This window comes from Manis pentadactyla, chromosome 10 (genome assembly GCF_030020395.1).
Source record: "Manis pentadactyla isolate mManPen7 chromosome 10, mManPen7.hap1, whole genome shotgun sequence".
NCBI lineage: Eukaryota > Metazoa > Chordata > Mammalia > Pholidota > Manidae > Manis > Manis pentadactyla.
In genome coordinates this window covers 26647180-26671138 of record NC_080028.1, presented here as the reverse complement: position 1 = coordinate 26671138, position 23959 = coordinate 26647180, and the positions used below count along the sequence as shown (strand labels likewise).

Here is a 23959-nt window from a genome sequence, read left to right as displayed (position 1 = left end):
CTTACCAAACAAAGAGGGCCCTCCATGAGGACTTTCAATCAGGACTCCTAGATAACAATGTTTTTGCATATAATTACGTATGATTAATTTTCCTGCACCTGTACCATTCTGGCCAAAGTCATCCACAGCCAATTCATTTTTGCGGCCTCGGTGCTCAGAAAGTTACCAGGTGTTCAGTGAGAATTTTCTAAAAATATATTGATGTATTAGGCAGAGGGATGGATTAATTTAAATTAACTCTTACACATGATTTGATCTAATGAATAAAATTAGGGACTGAGCATCAGCATGAGCTATACACTAGCATTTGCCATAATGTTTCCAGAGGGAATAGTATTCGAGGGTCATTGCCAAGGTTAAAAAACAAAGAGTTCTCAGCAGACCCACATCCGTCCTTTCTCTGCTCTGTGACACCTGGGAAAGGTTTTCAACATTTGATTGCCTGGCTGCTCTGTCAGTGATAGAACATAGAGTTTAAGGTAGAAACTAGGTCTAACCACAGGTCAAGCCAGGGTGTCTAGTGTCACATTATGAATAAACATTAATATTTACCAATAGCTAATATTTTGATCTCCCATCTGAACCCTGTATCTATGTATCTATTTTTCATAGCTTGTAGCAGTGAGGGACATGTTAAGTTATCATTCTTAAACCAAAGCAATTCCTTCTGAAGCATCAGAGGTTATGGTCTGATATTCACTTTGCTTTGTCTGGAGCTTCTGCTCTGAGAGTTCTGGAGAGAGATTTATCCATATTTGAACTGATTTGGGGGGTAGCAGGGAAACCTCCAAGGCTGAGAGGTGGCTCCTGACTAGCAGCAGAATGAGCAGAGAGGCAAAGCAAAGAGGCTTCCGAGATCCAGGCCAAAGGAAATAAAGAATGGAGGTGCAGCCCAGAGGAGGAACAGGCAAAGGAACACTTGAGAAAAATTAGCAGGAGGACAGAACAGAACTGCGGGCCTGGAGGATCATGGGAGACAGAATGAAAGGAAGCAGATACAAGAATCTAGAGCCCAGAGGAATGGCCAGACCCCCTGAAGGTAAAGAGGAAGGAAAAAAAGGAGGCAGCAAGTTAAAAAAGAAGGGTAGAAAAATAAGGAGAAAGATTTGAAGGACTGGGTGCTGTCCAGGGAGGGGACAGGATGAGGAGGGTGCAGGGGGGACACAAATGTATTTGTTGTGTTAATGTTTTCATCTAGTTCTCTTACAATTTTAGTTCAGAGCTTCTTTAAATAGCTCTAAAACAGGATCATTAGCTGGGAGTTATTATAAATCAAAAACAAAAAAGCCATTGCAAACAAGTGGGAGTTTTCATACCCTTAATCAGAAAGGCCTGTGTCATGTTTCCAAATCCTGTCCTTAGGACCATGAGCAGTTTTTAACGATAGTGTTTCCATAAAAGCCTGATTTAATATAATCACCACCCAGACCAAATGTGGGGGAAATTAAAAAAGAAAAACTGCTTTCAGATCCAAGTCCTTCTTTGAAATTTCAAATTATATTCTAAGATGATAGTTCATATAAATAATTTTTAAACCAAGGGAACAAACTAAAAGCAGCAGCAGCAGGAAGATTTTAAAAGAAGCAGGGTAAGAAAAGACAACTCGAGTTTGGTTACAACTTTTCATAAAATCCATCAGGTCTCATAAGCCTATGAGATCTGAGCCCAGTGTTTATGAGCCTTGGAGACTCATTTTAAACAAAGTTCGTGGAAAAACACCATGTTCAATTAAGTATTCAGAACAATTGTATACACCCAGTTTACCCCAACTCTGTCCTCAGTTGTCACTAAAATTGTGTTAGTCCCAGAAAACCCATTGCCATTCACAATGGCCAATGGCTCTGGTTGTTCATGTGATGAGCAACATTAGTTTTAACAGCACAGCTTTCCCTTGATTTGATGTCTGTTTGAAATTCTGGAGATGTGTATGTTCACATGAAAATACATATAAGCCAACCAACCATCTCATTAAGAATCTCTCAGAAAAAAACAAATTCCATCTTTTTCCAAAGAAAAAAGCAGCCCAGAACAAAGCTGATGCCTTTGGCACATTACTTCGTAAAATTATCTGGAAGTTCTTCAACACTGTCCTGAGAAGTCATTTAATTTGGGTGATTTCAGGGTACATCACTCTCGTAAAGCTGCTTTGAGCCGCTGTATCTTTAATGAGGCTGACTAGATAAGAGGAACAGATACTCTCTAGATTGAAAGCTGTCTCAACAAATGCAGAATGGAATTTGATTTAATTTAATTTCACCAATGGATCTATTTATACCCTACCTTCTTCCAGAAAGGGTTAAGGCAACTTAGCTGATGTGAAGGTCTGAAGGCATAGGTACCTCACGAAAGCCTCAGATTAATATCTAGAACATATAACATGTCCAGGTGGTTTTCAATTATCAGTGTGTTAATCTAAGCTTAAAAAGAGCTTTTAAGCTGTACTGAAACATCAGCTAGCTTCGAACCTGCACTTTTAGTCAGCTATTTTGTCATCTGGAGGCCTGCACAATAAATCTATTGTTCCTTTAAAAAAAGAAAGAAAGGAAGGGAAAAAACCTTCTGGTGTTGCTTTTGTTCATCTTATCATCTTATCATTCAGCACCCTATTCAGGATCATATGTGAGAAAGTGTCTGTGTAAGATTGAGGCCTATACTTAGTGCAGGAATTTCTTGGAAAAACATCCTTCTTAAAAGGGTAGCTATGTAACAAAGAGAAGAGAAATTCTACTTTTATGATGAAGTTGGCTTTTCATTCAGTATGTATCAAACCTAATGTTTAAGAAAATTCAAAGCAGACCATCTATGTGGATGCTTCCACACTCCATTTTTATGTTAGCCTGTTTAACTGAGATTATTAGTGGGTACTTGAAATAAGGGGAGAGAACACCATCTTTAAGATGATCTACCATGCCTCAATTTCCCTTTGTTTTTGATATTAATTTAAGAGGTGACAAAGACATATATTTTCTACTGAATTCTGCCACTCTTCCATGAATATTTTGGGGATAAGAATATTCACAGACTTCCCTAAATAAATCAGTATGTATGAGTTGAGGGCCTGAGACAGAACCAAAAACAAATCTCTATTGAGTTCTAATCTCAACACTCAAACAGGCTCATTCTGAAATCCTGTTAACTGAAGTAACCCCAATTTATATCCAGATTCTGTCTGGGAGAGGCACTTAGGCCAGACATCTCACAATTGAAGAATATTTATTGTATAATATTTATGTGGACAGAAGTGAGTATTAGAGCATTTACAGATGTGGCAAACAATTGGCCAAATGCTGCTGGACCTCACTGGGTGACCTCACTGGGTTTCTTATTAAATTTGGCGGAAGCTGATTAAAAACCCTTTCTACTACCGCCACTCATTTTCCCTTAAACAGTTTCATAGCCATCACTCCACTAAAAAGAAAAATGAATGAGTATGATCTAAATAGTATATGAATAACTATTACAAACACAATGATTTCTACAGGGTTTATTCCTATCCTGTACCACTCAGCCTGGTCACCGCCCAGGGTTCTGTTACTAAGGAAGAAGTGGGGAATGGCTATGGGAAAGCCATGAGTGGACTCCATCCTCGAAGCTACCCGAACATATATATGTACTCATTCTCATCTACGGAACAAGTTTCATCCATTTACGCATCCAGCTCAAAGCCTGGAATCTCTCTGTGTGCTTTCCTCTCTGCCAGTTTCAGATGTGGCTGCTATAAGACTAAAAGACAAATTACTACTCCCATAAAGCCAAATATAAAATGGTAGTGAAGGGAATAGAGAAACTGCAATAAAAACTCCCATTTTGGGGAGGAAGTGGAAATACACAGCTGTTACAGTTTCCCAGTCATGATCAGATTCTGTAGGGCGGAAACAGAACACCCATGACAAGACCGTGGCCCAGGGGGGTTTATTACTGACCCAGCTGGCAGCCTGTGCTTCTAACCCACGGGAGTGTTTTCCCACTGTCCCCTGTGGCCCTAACACTGCTTACTCTGGGAAGCTCTTGGTCCATTGTCTTCCACAACCACAGCTCAGGTAGACCCTGCAGAGTATTTCTCTCCTTGGTATCTTAGCTTGGGATGCCATAACAAAATTACCTGGACTACTGGACTGGGTGATTTAATCAACAGACATTTTCTTCTGCACTTTGGAGACTGAGAAGTCCAAGATCATGGTACCAGCACAGGTCAGTTTCTGGCTTACAGATGGCCACTTCTAGCTATGTTCTCACATGGTGGAGGAGACAGGGGGTGGCGGGAAAGGGAGTACTTTGCTCTCTTCTTTGTGTAATAACACTAATCCCATAAGGTGAGCTCTGCCTCCATGAACTCAGCTAAACCTAATCACTTCCCAAAGGCCCACCTTCAAACACCATCATGCTGGATATTAGGGCTTGAACATACAGATTTTGAAAGGACAGACATTCAGCCCATAGCACTTGGGGTTATCTAGCTTCACCAGTCCCCTTCCGGGTGGTATGGGTTTAAGGGCCTGGAAATTTATTCAGGATTTTTGCAAGCACAAGCTACGTCACATAGCCATGTGGTTTCTTTAGCCCTACAGTTCTCTCGAAAATTAGTAGACTTCCCATGTACTTGCTGTTGGTGAGTTTCTGTGCAGGTAACCACAGTCAAATATATCTAAAGACGTGGTTTTTAAGTCAGAAGACTTTCTTTCAACTACTAGCCTCTACTCTGTCATTTCCAAGTCCTCCAAAGAAGGTACCTTGACTCTTTTTTGAAACAAAATTCTCAAATGAGAAGATGACAACCTAAATCCCACTTTGCTGGTATCCTACCACTTGGTAGGCCATCTTCCAGTAAGGATGCTAGTGTTTAAACTGCATTAGACTGGGGTGTAGATGTGGTTGACTGGCAACTCAACAAAACTCCACACTACCGGACTTTAAAAGACGTAAGTCACAGGCTTCAGACAGAGAATACCCACCTGAGTCATACAGAATTTCTTTGATCTCTTCTGAAAAGTGATTGACTCCAGTCTGAGGTCATCTCTCATTTAGGAGCAGGCATACTGTCTTGCCAATGGGTCTCAGCTCCTGGCAAGTTTGCTATGGATTCAATGTGACCAAAGAAATTGACAGCAAAACGTTCTTTCGGATGAAAGGGTTTATTACCCGGCTTGTTCCCTCAGCGACAGGTCGAGCACTAGCATCTCTGCCTCCGCCCAGAGCACTGGGCCGAGCTCTCTATATAGTACAATAATAGCTTATTGCCTAAAGGTGTGGAAGCGGTAGCCTAGCAACAGGCCAGTTACATCATCAGGTGGTTTAAGTTCAGTGAGGATCCTGGCCATAGGAACCCCAACTTCCCCACACATACACACCGGTATACTGAATCTTACCAGCTCTCAGTCCTCAAGCCACATGTTTCCTTTGAGAGAAGGTGGTAAATTAGATGTGTCACTTGCAATTCTTCCCAATGAGCTTCCCTCTCCCCCATATTCCTCCAGGGCTCCCCCTGCAGCTGCAGCAGTCCTGTTCCAGCTGCCATCAGTCCATAGTGTGTACAGTCAGCTAGAAACCAGACTCAGTATTTACTTCTTCTCCACCAGTCAACTTTTCATGGAGAGTACCTGATGAACGTTTGGAGTGGGTTGAGATAGAGCTGGTGGAAAAGGAATGTTAGGAGTGTGAGTCACCTGCTCATTGACTTACCCACTAAGAAGGCTTTTAAACTTGCCTTAAACCAATTATCAGATCAACTCACTGATGGAATGCTAGTTGACCTGCTTGGTTTCATGGCCTAGACCTGTGCTGTTCATACGGTGGTCCCTGGCCAGGGTGGCTACTGAGCATGTGAACATGGCTTGTCTGAACTGAGCTGTGATGGAGGTGTGCAATATACAACAGACTTTGAAAAGTTAGTACAAAGAATGCAAAATACCTTAGTAATCTTTATTGATTACTTTTACTTGAGAAATACAACCTACGCTGTAATTCAGCAGCCCACTGGATCAGCCTGTGCCACTGATTTTAGGCTGATAGAGGTAAGAGATTATTTGGAGGCAATCACTGAAATGCTATGGTTTATTAACCATGCCTTGAATAGAGAACTTAAAGCTTTGAGCCTGCCATTTTTTTAAAGCTCTTTAGTACAAGAGGCCAGCATACCCTTTCTATTCTAGGTTATAAAATGACCACAAATACAATTTGTGCTAGAGTCCTATCACTTGGAGTCTCTGCTGGCAACAACATTAGCTTTGTGGAAACAGAAAGAAATGGAAATGGTAGTGAAAAACAAATTCTTCATCCAGACCCTCGACCAGTTCTAAGGCACACTTCTTGGGAGTAATGCTATTTCCATTACACTCCATGATTTTAGCAGCTTCCAATTATCTGAGATAATATTCTTTACTTCTTTTTTTTCCCTCTTTGCATAAATATCTATGCACACTCAAATGTAATGTTGAAAATTTATGTCATCATAAGAAGATCTGGAATTATAATCACTTTATTTTCCTTTATTCAGAAAGGGTGGAATTTTTTTCACTTTTTAAAAATGTGTGTGTGTGTGTGTGTGTGTATACATATGTACATATATGTATATATATATATATAAACTGCACTGTAACATCAGTGGATACAGGAGATACTGTGTCAACTCCACATCTCAATCTGGTTGCATCTTCTTTCTTGGAAAAGCTATTAAGTCATTCCTTGCACCTGCTTCCTGGAGCCACAGGCATGTGCTTTGGGGAGGAAATGGAAGAAAAAAAAAAAAACTATTCCTCTCTCTCTCTCTCACTCAAAACAACTGGGACTAGAATAAGTGTGTCCGAAGACCATGCCTACATGCTGCAAAATGTATACCACACACACCCAATACTCAGGCTTTTTCTTCATTCCTCATATAGGAAGAGAGTCATTATTAAAGATCTGATGTTGACTGGACTACCACTATTGTAATTCTTGGATAAAGTCTCATCAGAAATATAGACCCAAGAAAAGGTTAAGTTTCCATTTTAATCATCATCAGAAAAATCACTTCTGTGGAACAGAACACCTAAAGTCAGTTGTTGTAAAATTTTAGCTGACCTCCTGTCACCTTGGTGGGGTAGGGGGTAGAAACTTGTTAAAACACAGTCTGCTGAACCTCAGCTCCAGAACTTCTGACTCAGGAAGTCTGGGGTGGGGCCCAAGAATTTGCTTTTCTAACAAGTTTACAGATGATGTTGATACTGTTCATCTGGAGAAACTCACTTTGAGAACCACACCCTTAAGGTATCATTGGAAAGGAGAACAGGAGTGTTTTATCTAATCATTTAAATGCCTGCACCCGAAATGCTTTTGTGGGGGTGAGGATCAATTTGCAATCAACTTGATACCCAATTCCCTAACCTATCACTTCCCAGATCACCTGCTTTGGGGGTGGGAGCAGGGATGGCTGATAAGTTTGGATACAGGAGATACTGTGTCAAACAATTTTTTTTTTAATCAGCCTTGCCAAATACAAGGCTTAAAAAAATTAGCTGAGAACTCAGAATTGTTTCTCCCCACGGAAATCTTTAGTAAAAGGCGAAAGATTCATACAATCTGAAGAGAAACCAGAGTATAGGTGTCAAACAATTTTAAGTGCAGCTTGTTCATCACCCTTTTGGAGGAAATAGTCTTGAAATATGATTCTCATCAACCACCTTCATTGATAAAGAGCCAGAAATGCCACATGATTTTACTTTAACCCCCACACTGAAAAAAACCTTAGTTTTGTTGCTGTTCCCAATAGTGGAATCTAAGAACCACCAGCAGGAGAAACCCCTCAAGGCTTTAGGGGATGGCACTGATTAGACTGAGTCATTGGTGCTCAGGTCAAGTCCAGCAGGACAGTTTCCTGCCCAGGCGAAAAGTATCTCTGAGTCACAAGAATATGGCAATGATTCAGTTGTAGTTTCTGAATGTCTACCATGTTCCCTGCATGTAATAGTACTGTAATACATCTCACACCATGTCTATGTGTATTAGGTTCTTAATAAACTTCATAAGCTGAATGAATGAAAAAAATTGTCCCAATGCTTGCTATATATTGTCTCACATGCCCAGTGAGCTTGATCAGTTAAAGTCTATGCTTTATCAATATTTACCTCAACTTCTGTGTTTTATATCAGCATCGGTACTTTGTGACATCTGCCCAGCAGAAATTCTTCCAGTGGTTACATCCAATTCATTTGGTGAGTTTTAGTCTTCTTGGTCACAGAGTGGAAAGGACCAATCAGTACATTCCATTTTGCTGTTCACAGTGATAGTTCTAAGCGGTGGTCAGGTGACCCAACAGAGCCAGTAAGAATCTTCCCTGAGATATTTTGAAACTGAAATTCCCAAAGAGAAGTTGCTTTTCCTTTCTGGTTACACAGCATGTATGATATTACTGGGGCAGATGCCATCTAGGCAAATAGATAAATGAGTTGAGTCAGGAGCTAAAAGGCAGAAAGGTTGAGGCAAGAAGTCTAAAGGTAAAAATTTATGAGTATGGTTAGAGGTTCATCTTCAAACCTATCTGTTTTTCTTTCCAGGTTCACATCTGGACTAAAATGTCCAGCCAACTTTGCAATTTAATCTAATCACACAACTGAATTCCATCCATTGCATATGAATGAAAATGATAGATGCTGTTCCAGGCCTGGCCCATAAAAATCTCTTGTGCCTGATCCTTCATGCTTTTTCATCTTTTTCTGGCTTGTTACAAACAAATACAGCAACTCAAAACTATCAGTTGAAGACAGCAGAACCGCACAATGGAAAGAGCATAAATGGCCACTTTGAGGAGTGCTGTCAACTGCTCACAAACACGCAGTTCGGACTTGCTAAGAAAACAAATGTCTATCATGCTTAATCAGTACATATTTCTGAATTTGTTTGTCATAGCAGCAAGCATTATCCTAATAAAATAATTATTTAATGTATAAGTGCCATTTAAAACATGAGGTTATATGACATCTCTTAGGGAATGGGTTTACCTAGAGAATAGAAGTGGTTTGAAGCCTAATTCTTGAGATACTTCAACATTTAAAAATCAAAAAAAAGAGGAAAATAAAGCAAAGGAGTCTGAGAAGGAGCATCTAGGTGAGCAGGAGAAAAAACAAGGGGGCTGTAATGTTCTAGAACTAATGTGAAGAAAAGATTAAAGAAGAAATGACAGTTTGCTTCCTGTCGACCAAGAGTTTTTGACTGTGGTAGGCATTCCCCAAGATGCCCCCAGTGATTCCTGCCTACTGGTATTCACTTCTAATGAATAGATTGTGGCAGAAGTGACAGAATGTTATAAAAATTTGCAGCCATTACATTTGGGGCATAATTAGTTATGCAGCAATAGATAATTAATGCATCAACCAATATACTTGATGAATACAGATATAATCAGTCCCCTTAAATATGCCTAAGTAGTAGACAGCATAAGAATATCCTATTCTTATTTATACCTCATCCAAATATCATTTCATACATAAAAAATCTGAGACTTCTAAAAGCAAGACAATGTGGCCAAAGACTTCCAGCTAGCAAGGGCAAGCCATGGGGTCGAACGACATTATTTCTAAGTGCAAGATGTGTTTGGAGAGACTATGAGTGAAACTTTATGGCTTGTGAGGGTTCATAACTGAAGTAGTAGGAGAAATATCTGAAAAAGTAAGTTGGAATCAGATTGAGGAAGGCCACTTTGGATATGAGGCTAAGGAGTTGGTAGTAAATCTTCAATAATAGGAATAAAGATTTTTTTAGTAAAGGGAAAAATATGGTGGAAGTGTTATTTTGGAAATTTTATTGGGTGTCTGTTTTCTATAGGAAGAGTCTGGAGTGGGAAAGAACTGACAGGCAGCTGGTTTAAAAAGTAGAAAGGGGAGAGGGGCGGAAGATGGCGGCGTGAGTAGAGCAGCGGAAATCTCCTCCCAAAACAACATATATCTATGAAAATATAAAAAAGACAACCCTTCCTAGAATAAAGACCAGAGGACACAGGACAATATCCAGACCACATCCGCACCTGAGAGAACCCAGCGCCTCACGAAGGGGGTAAGATACAAGCCCCGGCCCCGCGGGAGCCGAGCGCCCCTCCCCCCAGCTCCCGGCGGGAGAAGAGCAGGCAGAGCGCGAGGGAGACGGAGCCCAGGACTGCCGAACACCCAGCCCCAGCCATCCGGGCCAGAGTGCAGACACAGTATGTGCCCAGGGGGCCCTGGATGCTAGGGAAACAGGGCAGCAAGAACAGTGAGTGGGCACTGGAGGCCGGGTGCCGGAGGACATAAGAAAAGCACGCGACCATTTCTTTTTTTTTTTTTTTTTTGGCGAGCTCTCTTTGGAAGTCTTAAAGGGATAGGGACCCCAATAATAGGGAAACAGGGCAGCAACACCGGTGAGCAGAGGCCTGAGGCTGGCACCGGAGAATAAAGAAAAACGAGCCACCACCTTTTTTTTTTTAATTAAAAAAAATTTTTTTTTTTTTAATTAAAAAATTTTTTTTTTTTTTTTTTTTTTTTTGGTGGTCGTTGTTTTGTTTTGGCGGGTGCTTTTTGGAAGTCTTAAAGGGGCAGGGCGGGAAACTTAATCCAGAGGTAGGGAATCTGGGGATCTCTGGGCACCCTAAACCCTGGGCTGCAGGGAGCAGGGAGGCGCCTTACGGAGATAAATAGCCTCCTAGCCGCTCCTGCTCCAACCCGACTCTACCACTTTGGAGTAGCTGCCCGAGCCAGGCCACGCCCACAGCAACAGCGGAGATAAACTCCATAGCAGCCGGGCAGGAAGCAGAAGCCTGTCTGCGCGCAGCTGCCCAGCACAAGCCACTAGAGGTCGCTGTTCTCCCAGGAGAGGAGGGCCACAAACCAACAAGAAGGGAAGTTCTTCCAGCCGTCACTCGTCCCAGTTCTGCAGACTATTCCTATCACCATGAAAAGGCAAAGCTACAGGCAGACAAAGATCACAGAGACAACACCAGAGAAGGAGACGGACCTAACCAGTCTTCCTGAAAAAGAATTCAAAATAAGAATCATAAACATGCTGACAGAGATGCAGAGAAATACGCAAGAGAAATGGGATGAAGTCCGGAGTGAGATCACAGATGCCAGAAAGGAGATCGCAGAAATGAAACAAACTCTGGAAGGGTTTATAAGCAGAATGGATAGAATGCAAGAGGCCATAGATGGAATTGAAATCAGAGAACAGGAACGCATGGAAGCTGACATAGAGAGAGACAAAAGGATCTCCAGGAATGAAACAATATTAAGAGAACCGTGTGACCAATCCAAAAGGAACAATATCCGTATTATAGGGGTCCCAGAAGAAGAAGAGAGAGGAAAAGAGATGGAAAGTATCTTAGAAGAAATAATTGCTGAAAACTTCCCCAAACTGGGAGAGGAAATAATCGAACAGACCACGGAAATACACAGAACCCCCAACAGAAAAGATCCAAGAAGGACAACACCAAGACACATAATAATCAAAATGGCAAAGATCAAGGACAAGGAAAGAGTGTTAAAGGCAGCTAGAGAGAAAAAGGTCACCTATAAAGGGAAACCCATCAGATAAACATCAGATTTCTCAACAGAAACCCTACAGGCCAGAAGAGAATGGCATGATATATTTAATACAATGAAACAGAAGGGCCTTGAACCAAGGATACTGTATCCAGCACGACTATCATTCAAATATGACGGTGGGATTAAACAATTCCCAAACAAAAGCTGAGGGAATTTGCTTTCCACAAACCACATCTACAGAACATCTTACAGGGACTGCTCTAGATGGGAGCACTCCTAGAAAGAGCACAGCACAAAACACCCAACATATGAAGAATCGAGGAGGAGGAATAAGAAGGGAGAGAAGAAAAGAATCTCCAGGCAGTGTATATAACAGCTCAATAAGCGAGCTAAGTTAGACAGTAAGATACTAAAGAGGCTGACCTTGAACCTTTGGTAACCACGAATTTAAAGCCTGCAATGGCAATAAGTACATATCTTTCAATAGTCACCCTAAATGTTAAAGGGTTGAATGCACCAATCAAAAGACGCAGAGTAACAGAATGGATAAAAAAGCAAGACCCATCTATATGCTGCTTACAAGAAACTCACCTCAAACCCAAAGACATGTACAGACTAAAAGTCAAGGGATGGAAAAACATATTTCAAGCAAACAACAGCGAGAAGAAAGCAGGGGTTGCAGTACTAATATCAGGCAAAATAGACTTCAAAACAAAGAAAGTAACAAGAGATAGAGAAGGACACTACATAATGATAAAGGGCTCAGTCAAACAAGAGGATATAACCATTCTAAATATATATGCACCCAACACAGGAGCACCAGCATATGTGAAACAAATACTAACAGAACTAAAGGGGGATATAGACTGCAATGCATTCATTCTAGGAGACTTCAACACACCACTCACCCCAAAGGATAGATCCACTGGGCAGAAAATAAGTAAGGACACGGAAGCACTGAACAACACAGTAGAGCAGATGGACCTAATAGACATCTATAGAACTCTACATCCAAAAGCAACAGGATATACATTCTTCTCAAGTGCACATGGAACATTCTCCAGAATAGACCACATACTAGGCCACAAAAAGAGCCTCAGAAAATTCCAAAAGATTGAAATCCTACCAACCAACTTTTCAGACCACAAAGGCATAAAACTAGAAATAAACTGTACAAAGAAAGAAAAGAGGCTCACAAACACATGGAGGCTTAACAACACACTCCTAAATAATCAATGGATCAATGACCAAATCAAAATGGAGATCCAGCAATATATGGAAACAAATGACAACAACAACACTAAGCCCCAGCTTCTGCGGGACGCAGCAAAAGCAGTCTTAAGAGGAAAGTATATAGCAATCCAAGCATATTTAAAAAAGGAAGAACAATCCCAAATGAATGTTCTAATGTCACAATTATCGAAATTGGAAAAAGAAGAACAGATGAGGCCTAAGGTCAGCAGAAGGAGGGACATAATAAAGATCAGAGAAGAAATAAATAAAATTGAGAAGAATAAAACAATAGCAAAAATCAATGAAACCAAGAGCTGGTTCTTTGAGAAAATAAACAAAATAGATAAGCCTCTAACCAGACTTATTAAGAGAAAAAGAGAGTCAACACAAATCAACAGTATCAGAAACGAGAAAGGAAAAATCACAACGGACCCCACAGAAATACAAAGAATTATTAGAGAATACTATGAAAACCTATATGCTAACAAGCTGGGAAACCTAGGAGAAATGGACAACTTCCTAGAAAAATACAACCTTCCACGATTGACCCAGAAAGAAACAGAAAATCTAAACAGACCAATTACCAGCAATGAAATTGAAGCAGTAATCAAAAAACTACCAAAGAACAAAACCCCCGGGCCAGATGGATTTACCTCGGAATTTTATCAGACATACAGGGAAGACATAATACCCATTCTCCTTAAAGTTTTCCAAAAAATAGAGGAGGAGGGGATACTCCCAAACTCATTCTATGAAGCTAACATCACCCTAATACCAAAACCAGGCAAAGACACCACCAAAAAAGAAAACTACAGACCAATATCCCTGATGAACGTAGATGCAAAAATACTCAACAAAATATTAGCAAACCGAATTCAAAAATACATCAAAAGGATCATACACCATGACCAAGTGGGATTCATCCCAGGGATGCAAGGATGGTACAACATTCGAAAGTCCATCAACATCATCCACCACATCAACAAAAAGAAAGACAAAAACCACATGATCATCTCCATAGATGCTGAAAAAGCATTTGACAAAGTTCAACATACATTCATGATAAAAACTCTCAGCAAAATGGGAATAGAGGGCAAGTACCTCAACATAATAAAGGTCATCTATGATAAACCCACAGCCAACATTATACTGAACAGCGAGAAGCTGAAAGCATTTCCTCTGAGATCGGGAACTAGACAGGGATGCCCACTCTCCCCACTGTTATTTAACATAGTACTGGAGGTCCTAGCCACGGCAATCAGACAAAACAAAGAAATACAAGGAATCCAGATTGGTAAAGAAGAAGGTAAAATGTCACTATTTGCAGATGACATGATACTGTACATAAAAAACCCTAAAGACTCCACCCCAAAACTACTAGAACTGATATCTAAATACAGCAAAGTTGCAGGATACAAAATCAACACACAGAAATCTGTGGCTTTCCTATATACTAACAATGAACCAACAGAAAGAGAAATCAGGAAAACAACTCCATTCACAATTGCATCAAAAAAAATAAAATACCTAGGAATAAACCTAACCAAAGAAGTGAAAGACTTATACTCTGAAAACTACAAGTCACTCTTAAGAGAAATTAAAGGGGACACTAACAGATGGAAACTCATCCCATGCTCGTGGCTAGGAAGAATTAATATCGTCAAAATGGCCATCCTGCCCAAAGCAATATACAAATTTGATGCAATCCCTATGAAACTACCAGCAACATTCTTCAATGAACTGGAACAAATAATTCAAAAATTCATATGGAAACACCAAAGACCCCGAATAGCCAAAGGAATCCTGAGAAGGAAGAATAATGTAGGGGGGATCTCACTCCCCAACTTCAAGCTCTACTATAAAGCCATAGTAATCAAGACAATTTGGTACTGGCACAAGAGCAGAGCCACAGACCAATGGAACAGACTAGAGAATCCAGACATTAACCCAGACATATATGGTCAATTAATATTTGATAAAGGAGCCATGGACATACAATGGCGAAATGACAGTCTCTTCAACAGATGGTGCTGGCAAAACTGGACAGCTACATGTAGGAGAATGAAACTGGACCATTGTCTAACCCCATATACAAAAGTAAACTCAAAATGGATCAAAGACCTGAATGTAAGCCATGAAACTATTAAACTCTTGGAAGAAAACATAGGCAAAAACCTCTTAGACATAAACATGAGTGACCTCTTCTTGAACATATCTCCCCGGACAAGGAAAACAACAGCAAAAATGAGTAAGTGGGACTAAATTAAGCTGAAAAGCTTCTGTACAGCAAAAGACACCATCAATAGAACAAAAAGGATCCCTACAGTATGGGAGAATATATTTGAAAATGACACATCCGATAAAGGCTTGACGTCCAGAATATATAAAGAGCTCACACGCCTCAACAAACAAAAAACAAATAACCCAGTTAAAAAATGGGCAGAGGAACTGAACAGACAGTTCTCCAAAAAAGCAATACAGATGGCCAACAGACACATGAAAAGATGCTCCACATCGCTAATTATCAGAGAAATGCAAATTAAAACTACAATGAGGTATCACCTCACACCAGTAAGGATGGCTGCCATCCAAAAGACAAACAACAACAAATGTTGGCGAGGCTGTGGAGAAAGGGGAACCCTCCTACACTGCTGGTGGGAATGTAAGTTAGTTCAACCATTGTGGAAAGCAGTATGGAGGTACATCAAAATGCTCAAAACAGACTTACCATTTGACCCAGGAACTGCACTCCTAGGAATTTACCCTAAGAATGCAGCAATCAAGTATGAGAAAGATCAGTGCACCCCTATGTTTATCGCAGCACTATTTACAATAGCCAAGAATTGGAAGCAACCTAAATGTCCATCGATAGATGAATGGATAAAGAAGATGTGGTACATATACACAATGGAATACTACTCAGCCATAAGAAAAGGGCAAATCCAATCATTTGCAGCAACATGGATGGAGCTGGAGGGTATTATGCTCAGTGAAACAAGCCAAGCAGAGAAAGAGAAATACCAAATGATTTCACTTATCTGTGGAATATAAGTACAAAGGAAAAACTGAAGGAACAAAACAGCACCAGAATCACAGAACTCAAGAATGGACTAACAGGTACCAAAGGGAAAGGGACTGGGGAGGATGGGTGGGTAGGGAGGGATAAGGGGGGGAGAAGTAGGGGGGTATTAAGATTAACATGCAAGGGGGGGTAGGAGAAAAGGGAGGGCTGTACAACACAGAGAAGGCAAGTAGTGATTCTACAACATTTTGCTATGCTGATGGACAGTGACTGTAAAGGGGTTTATAGGGGAGACCTGGTATAGGGGAGAGCCTAGTAAACATAATATTCGTCATGTAAGTGTAGATTAGTGATACCAAAAACAAAGCAAAAAAAAAAAAAAAAAGGCAGTTCCTGTGTGGTAACCTCCAACGAGTTCTACACAAGAGTATAAAGGGCATATAAAAGTGTAGGCAAAGGGTCTGTTTGCATTTATACAGAAGATCAAAGCCTAATTGGGCTACCCCGAAAATGAACTAAGATACGATATGAAAAAGAACTTCCAACATCAGCACTCTCTGGAAGACTCATGCCAGAAGATGATCATCAAAAAACCCCAACAAAGATCCACGCACTGCTACAGCTGTAGATGCACTCATCCCACCAGTTCCTGGACTTGCCATGGGAATGAGGAAGGAGATATCTAAGCTGGCCTGTGCATACAGTAAAACAACAAATTTGACTGGATCTATACTGTTGGAACTCAACCAAGAATTAGGAGAAGTGCAAATTGTAGCACTCCAAAATCTTACAACTACAGACTATTTACTGTTAAAAGAACATAAGGGATGTGAACATTCCCCAGGAATGGGTTGTTTTAATTTGTCTGATTTCTCTCAGACTGTTCAAGTTCAGTTGGACAATATCCACCATATCATAGATAAGGTTTCACAAATGCCTAAGGTGCCTAACTGGTTTTCTTGGTTTCACTGGAGATGGCTGGTAATTACAGGTATGCTTTGGTTATGTAACTATACTCCTATTATGTTAATGTGTGTGCGCAATTTAAGTAGTAGCTTAAAACCTATACATGCTGAAGTTACTCTACAAGAAGATATGTCAAAGAAATAATCAATCTTCCCATGTTTTCTTCCGCCTGCTACTTTTATAGCTTTTCTTCTTCCTTCCTAATTACAACCCTTAAATAGAATTCGTGCCTCATATCAAATTTACCTAGTATCATAATTCTTCCAAGTGGTAAAGATACCTCAAGACAAATGCTGGGCATAGAAGCCACAGGGCATAAATATGCAACGAAGTAAAAAGCTAACCTTTTCAAACAATAAGGCTTCCCTCTCATTTACCAACTTCACATTTCCCTGTATGGCCCCGGAAGATGACTGGTTAGCCAGAGACGGGTAAGATTCCTCAAGGGAGGAACAACCTAAGACAGGCACAGTCGCAGGGGGGCCATCAGGTGAGAAATTGGGGATCAACAGAGGTGAGGCTTAGAACCTCACCCCCCCGTTCTGAGAGAAATCTTCTGCATACGTGGATGTTTTATTGCCCTTGTCTAGCTTGGATTAACACATAGTCTACAGGCACACACCTGATCATCTACATTTGCTCTCTTACAACACTAAACTATGTTTTCTACCTTTATCTTGTATCTACCTACCACTTCAGCATTTTATTAAAAATAATAATAATAAAGAGAGAAATGTGGTATCCACATATAAATCAAGTATAAAAACCAAATGAGTATTCATATTTGAACTGACTGTTTAGAGTTCATAATGCACGAGCAAATCCGAAAGTTTCTGTGATGACTGCCCTTGTACGGTTCACTATGTAACTTATTCATTATGTAAGAATTTGTTCTCCATGTAAGAACTTGTTTGTTATGCCTCAGAAGATTGGAGACTGACGAAAATTAGGCTTGGGGTGGATTAATGCTTGTGCATTGAGCATTGACTCCCCTATACAGAATTTTTTGTTGTTAACAACCATTTGATCAATAAATATGAGAGATGCCCTCACAAAAAAAATAAAAAAATAAAAAAATTTAAAAAAGGACAGACTTCCAATGGTAAAATAAATAAGTAACCGGGATGTAATGTATAGCATAAGGAATATAGTCAAGATATTGTAACAGCTTGGTAGGGTGATAGGTGGAACCTAGAATTATGTATATAAATGTTTTATCACTGTGTTGTACACTTCAAACTAATGTAATGTAATACTGTGTGTCAACTACCCTTCAATAAAAAATAATTATCTAAAAAAAAAAAAGAAAAAAGAAAAAAAAAGAAAAGTGGAAAAAAAAAAAGTAGAAAGGAAGAGAGGAATAAGAGAAATCCCTCCAAATTTGAATCAACAGGACTTGGTGACTAATTTAACATAGACTGGGGGAAAGCGAGGTAATGAAGAGGAAGCCTAAATGATAAGGAGGATGCCACCATAAACAGGAATAGGGAAGTCAAAGGAAGGATTGAGCTTGAAGAACGTGGGTGAGAGGAAAGGGAAAGTGAATTTCAGCTACATAGCTGGATTAGAAGGAACAGCACTGAATGTGAATGTGTAGCTAGAAATCAGGAGGGGTCTTCCAAAGAGAGTAATTTGGGATACATCTGCATAGAAGGCAATTAAAATCTTGAGAGTCCGTGAATTTCCAAGGAAAGATGAAGAAAAGCAGTGTAAAGTAATAGACACAGTTGGCTTCCAACATCCATTCCCAACCTTGAGCTTCCCAACTGAGTTCCCACTTGGTTCAGGTACCACCTCACCTCCTCTCAACTGTGAACGTCACTTGAAATTGTTCCTGGATCCAGAAGGTGGGTCCTGATTAGTCTAAGCCGATAATGGTCATTCCATCTCTGTTAAGAATGTGCACAGGACACAAATCTAGGCAGTAAGATTTGAGAAGTCCACTGGGAAGTTCCTTAGGAAACCTGAGACAAGAAGCCCTCCTGTATTTCTCTAGGAATTGCTCTTTTCTGTCTTGACATGAATCCTGGAACTGCTCTGCCATCTTGGTCTCTGGAGAGTCAGGGTCCAGTGGGCACAGGCAAACTGCAATACAACCAGAAACCAAACCTTGAGAAATTATTCATATCCAGAGGCTTGGAAGAGGAAACAAAACCAATGAAACGGGATTGGACAGATGCTAGAAAGACAAAGAAAATCAAGGAAGGCACTGAAGTCAAGGTATCAGGGAATTGGAAAGAAGCCAGGGATTTTGACATCGCTTACACTCAACAGGGCTGAAACATCCCCAGAAAGACAGTGAGCCGGACCAGGGAGGGCACTTCCGGTGACAAGCATATTCAAAGAGCTGCACTTGACAGGACTCCTCAGGCGATTCTGGGGTCAGCACAGGGTCGTTTCTGAACTATGAAACACATTTTCTTTTGAAAAAGTGACATTCGTATAGGCTAGGTAAGTCATTCAAAAACCAGCTTCAGTACAGTTATTATTCAGATTCACCCTATCAGTGTGAAAATGTGGGTTGAAATGGACTTTGCTACTTGAAATTAAGTGTGATCACACTCAGCAGCCTCGGGAAGCACTCCAATTCAGACCTCAATTATGAGAGCCTTTGAGCCACAGGGAGTTGGGAGTAGCCTTCAGAATAAGAGCAGGGATTCTTTCTCTGGGATGTTTCCTGTTCGAAGCCCTAATCCCATGCAAGTGTTCTTTCTCTTCCGTGATTCTTTACTCCTGCTTTCAGCATATTATTCTCACTTCTCCCCCTTGGAGGGACTATCTGGACTCTTGGGTGAGAGCTGCATGCGACTTCATGAGTCGCATGGAATTAACTAAAATTTATTCTTCCCCAGTAAATCTCCCCTGAGCCTCCCCACAGCAGCTGTGAATTCCCAGCATGGGATGAGGTACTAAGAAAAATGGCTGCGTTCCTTAACTTTGTTCATCCTTCATCCCAAAGAAGCAGCAGACAGTGACACCAAAGGCAGTCAAAGAAAACCAGAAAGCCCTTCTAAGCACAACTCTTTTCCTAACCTACCTTGAAGATTTGACACTTAGATTTCCCAGAAGTTTAAGCTGGGTTTGCTTAAAGGAAAGGTGGAAGCCAACGAGAGACAGGGTTCAGAAACTGGTGATTACATCCAAACCTTGCTAGCTGTTAGGCAAGATTCAAGACTTCAGAAAATGCAAACAAAATTACTGAGAGCTGTTGAGGCAGTGGCTACTCTGAAGAGGAAGTAATATTTGGTTGCACAGTGGGGCACAGCCATTCTTTTCTGATTTAAAGTATTTGTGGGTATTCATGTCTTTCCCCAGCTTTTCCTCCTGCGGGAGAGAAGCGGTGGCTGAGGATGGAAGCGATACAGAGGTGATAGGAAGCATTTACTGGCCAAAAATACCTACACTCTGACAACATTATGTTTACTTGTTAAAAATACACTTCATTGTGCTGTAGCAAAACTAAATCCCTCCCCACCCTCCACAGAGACAGGGTGATTGGATTTCAGGGTGAGGTGCCAGCTCGTGCTTTTGGGGGCATTAATGTGCCAGCTGCTCCTGCAGCACTCATTTTATTTCCAGTCCCCGGGGCGGTTTTACACTTTGTTTTTGTGTAAGGGAATCAGGATTAGTGGGTCTTTTGTTAGTAAGGTTGGGAGTGAGCGGAGGAGAGAAGCATCTCCTCTGAGCTTCATACACATGGGTAGCCTAGCAGGCGTGGCTCAAAGCTTTGATTCCATTCTCCCTTGCTGACTTTTTCAAAAGGAAGTGGACCCGTCGCATCAGGCTACTCTGTTGGAAGCTTGTGCGGCAATGGTTTGAGGTAACTAGCATTTTCCAAAAGCAGTTTGCTGCCTTCAACCCAGGGCTAATTTTGAGTTTCAGGCAGATAAACTGCTCCCAACCTGGTAAGAAGAGTTTGTAGAAAGGAATGCCTCCTTATCACATGGTGAAAGGCATTTTGGGGTGGTCCTTATCTGAGAGCTGAACAGAGCATATGGATTCCTGCTTGACCCTTCAAAGGAGTTAACAGTATTTTTACCCACTTGGAAATGCTGAATTGCTACAAGTGTCCAAAATCCCCCTCATTGGCCGACTGGTCCCAGGACAGTGACCTGCTGGAGCCACCCCGGTGAGGTTCTCCTCCGCTGATCAAATCGCCCAGCCTCCTAAACACTGGCCTCTTTTATGGAGCCACTTCTCTTAAAAAGGCATTGCTAAACACATACATACATGCACACACGCACGTACACTCACCACACAAACGCATTTTTGTTGTTGTTTTTTTAAGACTGGGAACAAAATTACGAAGCAAAATTTCCCAATGAACACTTCTCGCTTTTATTTTTAAGGACAGAGAAAGACAAAATGAAAAAGGAGCCTCCTTTATCTCCTTCCCTTCCCCCTCACAGCCCAGAATCAAAACACTCATTCTGAGGATGGAGCAGGGGTGGAAAAGGTCAAGAAAATTAGGCCTTGTCTATTTACTGGCTCCGTCAGGAACTATTGTTGCTCAGCAGCTGTTCTTGCTTCTTTGGAAGCCCTGCCTGCAAGGAGAATGGAGTGTGTGACGCCGGCAGGCAGCGGGAGTGGGGAGAAACATCTAATATTTTTTGCACCTCAAGAAAGAGAGCTGTTGTTTCTCAAAAAGAGCAGAGATCCTATTTCTGGGTAGCTGTTGTCAGAAACCGGTTTTACCCAAACACAGTGGAAGTTGTGCAGTAAATGTGTGTGTGTGTGTGTGTGTGTGTGTGTGTGTGTGTGTGTGTGTGTGTGTGTTTCAGTGGGAGGGGGAAGAATAGAAGAGAAAGAAAGAATGGAGTCACAATCTAGTCAACCTTTCATTCTGTACTTTTTTTAATCTAGAAAAAGCTGAAAATTTTCAGCCAAATGAAAAGCAGTAAAGTGGTTGAGAAAGACTTTATGACTAAGACAGGATTGCAATGGAAAATTCGTAAAAAGAGAAGTTAAACCAGCTGGCTTATTTAATTTTGGCTTTCCCCTCCTTTTTACTTTTTTTTTTTTTTCTTCAGCTTAAAGTAGAGAAAAAAATGTACTGAGTAAATATCCAGTGTTTTCCCTAGTATTCAGCCCTAACTAAATTCTTTACCGAACTTAGTTTAGTGGATCTCTGGGGATTGGGTGTGAACATGACATTTCACCCCTGGGTCACAGGCCACTTCCTGTTGCAACTTGTAAGTAAAAGTTCTGGCTATCCCAGGGTCTCCTATGCTCAGGGGTGTGGGTGGGAGTGGGGGATGGAGGGGAAGCTCAATGACGATTATTCTCACATTATTTTATTGTAGGAACACTTCTTTTCCCATTCTTGTATCTTATCCAGGAGCTAAATTTCAAAATCCTATTCCAGAGTACATGTTAATTAATACATTTCTAGTTTATTAATTTATTCATGTATTCAATAAAGATCATTTAACCACTACTTATATAATGAACATTGTGTTAAATTCTGAGAAAACAAAGATACCAAAAACATATTTCCTGCCTTGTATGACCTCAAACAAGCAGGAGAGACAGGTATCTAGACTGATAATTATAGCAATTAAGTAAGTTCTATGATACAACAGAATAGGGAAAATCTAACACTGCCTAGGGAAGGCAAGGAAGGCTTCCAGGAAGTGGTGATATTACAAGTGAGTTCTGCAAGCTCAGTAGTTGCACACCAGAAGCCCCAGGAAAAGAACATTCCAGGCAGAGTGAATAGCTGTGGAAAAGCCTTGTTTCCCTGTTGGATAAGTGGGCAAGTCTTTGTTATTGTACACTTAGGTGTCTAGAAAACTAGGGTGAAAAATTGAGTGGGATGGGATAGGACTGGACCATGGCATTCATAAATTGAAATCAAAAAGCCTCCAAAGGCAGCATTCAGGGATAAAGGTAGCATTAAACCCAGTGGAAAATAATACCCACACACTGTCCTAAAGGGACCAAGTAGAAAGGAAAAAAACAGTAGTACAGAAGCAGACACTGGAGGCAGCACAGGTTTGGGGCTGGGAGTCAGCGGGAAAGCCTAGCGAGAAGCCTTTGCAGGGAGCAAAGGAGATTTCTAGAGACAGCCTAAGGGCCCATCCAGGGTGGGGAAGAACGTGTTAAGAGCACAGAACCTGTTCAGGCAGGCATGGAAGCAAGACAAAGCATACCGTAGTCAGGGAATTAAGGTCAGGCATCATGACTGATGACCCGACAAGTGAAGAGGATAGTAGAAAAGAAGGAGTCAGGGTCTGCCTGGTGAGGAGCCTTGAAAAGTATGCTGAACACCATCCCCCAAGCTGGGGTTTCCCGCAGGGTGGCATGGGCACCACGGGCAGTTACCAAAGTGTGGTTACACAGCACACAGTGTTTTTAGACATTTTTAATAGGCGTGTATTTGTTTTTAAACACATTAGAAAAATATGTAATTAGCATTTTAAATCCAAAATTATCCAATACAAAAATTGTTTATGGTGAAATTAAAATAGATGGCACCATGGTGAGTGGATCTGTAGAAAAAAAATTAAGAAAATACCAAAAAAAAAGGTGTTACACAGATATAGCAAAAATTGAAAAGGTAGTCTATAAATGACTGAAGTTTGGAATGTTGACAATAAATAATGAGGAGCCCCTGGAAAGTTTTAAGCATTAGACTACATTGTAGAATATTGTTCCTCATTGAGGGGTGGGGGATTGGAGGGGTGGAACTAGAGGTATTTGTTAAGGACGACTGCATTTATCTTTACAATCAATGTAGACTGCAAACTTTCCAGGTCTATGTTCCAATATAAAATCTGATTTAAACCTTGAAGTAGAACATTCTTTCAATAATTTGAAATACCCATAACTTTATTTGAATCTTGAACAACTTGATGTATGTATTTAAGTAAGTAATTTAATAAAAGTATACAGTAGTCAAAATGACTTCCATGGTGTGAAGTGATAAGATACCAACTGTGTCTATGGAATGTTAGTAAATCTAATCTATGTCTTTGTAATTATTCAGTTAATTTGATTTACATAGACCCTGGTGCATTATTTTTGTTAGTATGTCTGGTACATTATGTATTAATCATGTTTTTCATTTTCTATATTTTATAATGCTTTGGCAACTTGAGGCCTTGTGGACTGGGGAGCTGCTCCTCCCGGAATTAGCTAATCCCTAGAAATACTAAACAATTTGTCTGTAAGCACACCTTTCATATCCAAGTCAGTCCATTCTGAGTCCACGTTTCCATCCATTTCCTTTTAGCGGCACATGCAAGGACAC

The 23959-nt window shown here is 40.7% G+C and overlaps 2 long non-coding RNA genes and 1 other non-coding gene across 4 annotated transcripts in view; 1 reads left to right on the top strand and 2 right to left on the bottom strand.

The window, feature by feature from the left end:
- Window positions 1–414: 414 nt before the first annotated feature.
- LOC130678962 (uncharacterized) lies at window positions 415–9816 on the top strand. Its single transcript, XR_008991950.1, has 3 exons — window positions 415–1039; window positions 8127–8189; window positions 8532–9816. It is a non-coding gene; the product is annotated as an uncharacterized LOC130678962 (long non-coding RNA).
- The window catches only part of LOC118915548 (uncharacterized), a 53089-nt gene continuing 30178 nt past the window's right edge, over window positions 1049–23959 (bottom strand). Inside the window, exons 3-5 of one of the 2 annotated variants that reach the window (XR_005026110.2) lie at window positions 18507–18792; window positions 8103–8435; window positions 1049–5629 (exon numbers count right to left, since the gene is read on the bottom strand). This is a non-coding gene — a long non-coding RNA (uncharacterized LOC118915548). Of the gene's footprint in view, window positions 5630–5939; window positions 8436–18506; window positions 18793–23959 lie in introns of those variants that run through there. The other variant, XR_005026109.2, reaches the window with a different exon arrangement.
- Window positions 7461–7577, bottom strand: LOC118915608 (U5 spliceosomal RNA). Its single transcript, XR_005026152.2, has one exon. It is a non-coding gene; the product is annotated as a U5 spliceosomal RNA (small nuclear RNA).